At 35.9% G+C, this 3,966-nt stretch overlaps 1 long non-coding RNA gene across 1 annotated transcript; it reads right to left on the bottom strand.

Annotated features, from left to right (window-relative positions):
* Positions 1 to 3,211: 3,211 nt before the first annotated feature.
* Positions 3,212 to 3,725, bottom strand: LOC146930833 (uncharacterized). Its single transcript, XR_015006507.1, has 2 exons — positions 3,584 to 3,725; positions 3,212 to 3,496 (listed from the first exon to the last, which is right to left on the bottom strand). It is a non-coding gene; the product is annotated as an uncharacterized LOC146930833 (long non-coding RNA).
* Between the last annotated feature and the right edge of the window lie 241 nt (positions 3,726 to 3,966).

Raw genomic sequence — 3,966 nt, 5'->3', positions numbered from 1 at the left:
CATAAAACTTCAAAGTAAAAACATGTCTCCACTGAGATATGCTTTGTTAGTGTTGTCTCCACTGCACTTCTCTTTACGTACTCCTTTGTTGTTGTTTTTGAAGCAACACAAGTCAAATACTGCTTGGAATTATGGGATGACGAGTTTAGCATCAGGGTGCAAATGACATGGACGAGGCAATTATAGTAAAGAACAAACCAAGAGTTACTAACTCTACGATACCATTCAGCATTTTCTACATTTTTTAAGCTGATATGTTTAAATGTTAAGAATTCTCATATAATGCTAATATTTTATCTTTCCCTTCAACGTGCACACATATGCATGCAAAGGTGTTAATATTAATTTCGGGACTTTACATTTAATATGAAGATCTGCGTATCAGTGACGATGACTTGAAGAAGCTGTGTTTGATTGAAATTGAAATGCTGCTTCAGGAAAAAGGATGGTCTCTTATTGACTTCAAATCTATGGCCAGGTCAAATGCAGCAGACATGCCAACTTTCACAAACAAGCTTATCGTTGATGAGCTAAATGACAACAAAGATGAACTGGATAAGACACACGTTGATGTTGACTGATGAACAAAGATGTGTGCATGACAAGATCATCGAGTCCGTTGGTTCTGACGACGGTGGTTTCTTTTTCTTATATGGTTACGGTGGTACTGGAAAAACCTTTATATGGAAAACATTGTCAGATGCTGTTAGATCGAAGGGGTTAATTGTATTGAATGTTGCATCCAGCGGTATAACGGCTTTTCTATTACCAGGTGGAAGAACCGCGCACTCGACGCTGACAGTCGCTATTGAGATTAATGAGGCATCATCGCTTATGATGGAAAAGGGTAGTCCTAGGGCCGACCTGGTGTGCGCTGCAAAGTTGATAATTTGGGATGAGACTCCAATGATGCACCGATGGTGCTTTGAGGCAGTTGACCGATCAATGTGTGATGTCCAAGAATGATCCCCTAAACGAGTTTAGACCTTTTGGTGGAATGACAGTAGTTTTAGGTGGTGATTTCAGGCAGATATTGTCTGTTGTCCGAAAAGGAACGAGGCAGGATATTGTTGATGCCTCAATCAATTCATCAAAGATATGAGCTTATTGTAATTTGTAGAGGCTTACTGTTAATATGAGATTGGGTGCATCTTTGGTACCTGCAGAGAATGCAGAGCAGGAAGAAATTCCTAATTTTGGTAAGTGGATACTCTCAACTGGAGACGACAATGACGCTTCGGATGAGAATGGTGAAATGAAGGTAGAAATTCTTGAATATTTGCTCATATCGGACACAATAAATCCGTTGATGTCAATTATAAACTTTGTGTATCCTGATTTGAATGATAACATTGGTGACCAGCTATTTTTCCAAGAAAGGGGAATACTCGCACCAACGCTTGATTCAGTTGAGCATGTTAACGAATATATGATGTCGCTGATTCCAAGTGAAGAGAAAGAGTATTTAAGCTCTGATTCTGTTTGTCGATCGTGTGAAAATTATGATGTCCAAAGAGAGTATTTCACAACAGAATTTCTTAATGGTATTAAGAGCTCTGGAATTCCAAATCACCGGTTGAAACTAAGGGTGGGATGTCCGGCTCTGCTGATGAGAAACATTGATCAGGCCAATGGACTATGTAATGGTACGAGGCTGACAGTTACACATCTAGGGAAGAGCACAGTAGTTGCTACTGTAATTACAGGAGAAAGGGCAGGTACCAGGGTATTCATTCCCAGGATGAATCTTATTCTGAGTGATCCAGAACTACCCTTCAAATTCAGACGCATGCAATTTTCATTGACGCTTTGTTTTGCGATGACAATAAATAAAAGTCAGGGTCAATCTTTATCTCGAGTGGGAGTTTATCTTCCTAAGCCCGTGTTCACGCATGGACAACTCTATGTCATTGTCTCTCGAGTTACTTCTAGAAAAGGTTTGAAGCTGCTCATCTTGGATGAAGATAATAATGTTTGCAAAGAAACCAAAAATGTTGTGTATTATGAAGTTTTTCAAAAAGTATGATCATTGGCTATGTTTTAGAATTGTTGTTGCTATAATTTAAAAAACTAAAGTTACGTATTATTTAGAAGTCGTTTTTCTTTTTTAATTTCTTTGTAAGGCGTATTGGCAGACATGGCAACAAACCCCGCCCCCGCAAGACCCGGCCGCCCCCGCCCTGAATTTAACAGGGAAAAGCCGATTTAACCGGGTGCGGGTACGGGTGTGGGGGAAATTTGGAGTTTTAGTACGGGGGCGGGTGCTGGGTATGCTTACTCTCGCCCCGCACCCACCCCCGCCCCGCACCCGTTTTTTAAAACTTTCTTTCTTAAATTTTATAATCTTATTTCCATAAGTACCAACCTATTTTAATATAATATTACTCTTTAGAAACGTATTTATTATAATTATTTTGCTCTTTTGAAAAAAGTTTATTAGATAAATAATTATTAATATAATTATTGTGTTTTTGTTGCTATGAAAAAATGAAAAAATATGCATTTTTTAAATATTTTATAAAAAATAAAGTTTTCGCGGGTGGGGGTGGGGGCGGAGCCGGGAGTTGAGGGCGGGGTTGTGTGTTCAATTTTTACCCCTGATATGGTTTGGGGACAGAGGCGGGGGCGGGTACGGGTGCATGGAAGCGGGGGCGGGGACGGGGATTCTCAAACCCGCCCCCGGTCCGCCCCGTTGCCATGTCTACGTATTGGTCATTACAGGACATGCAATTTCTATATAAGCAGATCCTCATGCTTATAAAATATATACAAAATAAATTTTGTATATATTATTGTGTTTTTGTATATATTTCAAAATATATACAAAATTAACAACATTAAGATGATATTTTTTTCCATATCAAATTTAAATTATAATCACATTTATAATTTTAAGATAACATAATATAAAATCTATACATTTGATCAAAAAAGTTTTTATTTCCCGTGCTTGGCACGGGTCACTATACTAGTAGGGAAAGAAAGATAATCATAACATAAACAAATTTGATAATTTTAACCATATATTCTCCCATTATGTCAGAAATATTATATGTTTTTTTCAAAATGTAAAAAAAAAATTCTACCATTTGCTTGCAACACTTTCCACCAATCGGTAAGTCTCATTCATGCCCTTTTTTTTTCTTGCTCATTCTTTAGGACTTTGTTCTTATCTTAGATTTTCATTATTAAGATTTCACCAATTGCAGAGTGGGAAATAAAATCTAGAAGACAGTATAAATGGTAATATTTTCCATGAGTACAAGGTCTATAAAAAAAAAACTAGGAAAATAAAATTCAAATTATTGAGTGCTAACACAATAACAAAACGACACCTCATGGAGTTTTCTTGCTGGATGTCATGGACACATTACTCAATCACATCCACATATGCCTCCCAAAAAAATAGGAAAATATCTTGTAAAATTACACTTTGGTATAGAAAGAAATGAGCACATATCTTTTGGACAATCAGACTCTTGATAACATTTAGCCGCTGTAATGAAAAAGAGAGTAAAAGGATGAAAATGAAAATATTATGCAGTAAGTAACTAAAAAATTGAAAAGGATTAAATTGGCTTACCATCAATATTCATTGAAAGAAAAAATAGAGAAAGAAAGATAATTATAACATAAGTAGACTTGAAAGCTTTAGTCATGTTTTCTGCCATTTGCATGTATGAAATACTGTATGGTTTTATCACTTTATATTTTATAAATCTTATTCTCTTCTTTCAAAAAAAAAAAAAAAATCTTATCCTCTCCTTACATAGAAAAAAAAACTCCTAAAGTTAAAATCATATTAAATATCTCTTAAATATATTAAAGTATTGTGTTTGCCTCTTTAGCCCAATTAGTAAAGAGGTCGCCTAAAAAACTCACCGATCGTTACAATTCGTTCTTATTTTACCGATTTTTCTATTTATATGATAACCTTTCACAACATAAAAGGGATAATCACAAAAG

This window comes from Medicago sativa, chromosome 4 (assembly GCF_051527215.1).
Source record: "Medicago sativa cultivar Bolivia chromosome 4, Bolivia_mono, whole genome shotgun sequence".
NCBI classification, from domain to species: Eukaryota; Viridiplantae; Streptophyta; class Magnoliopsida; order Fabales; family Fabaceae; genus Medicago; species Medicago sativa.
The sequence above is the reverse complement of the archived record's forward strand: the minus strand, read 5'-3'. Positions and strand labels throughout refer to the sequence as shown.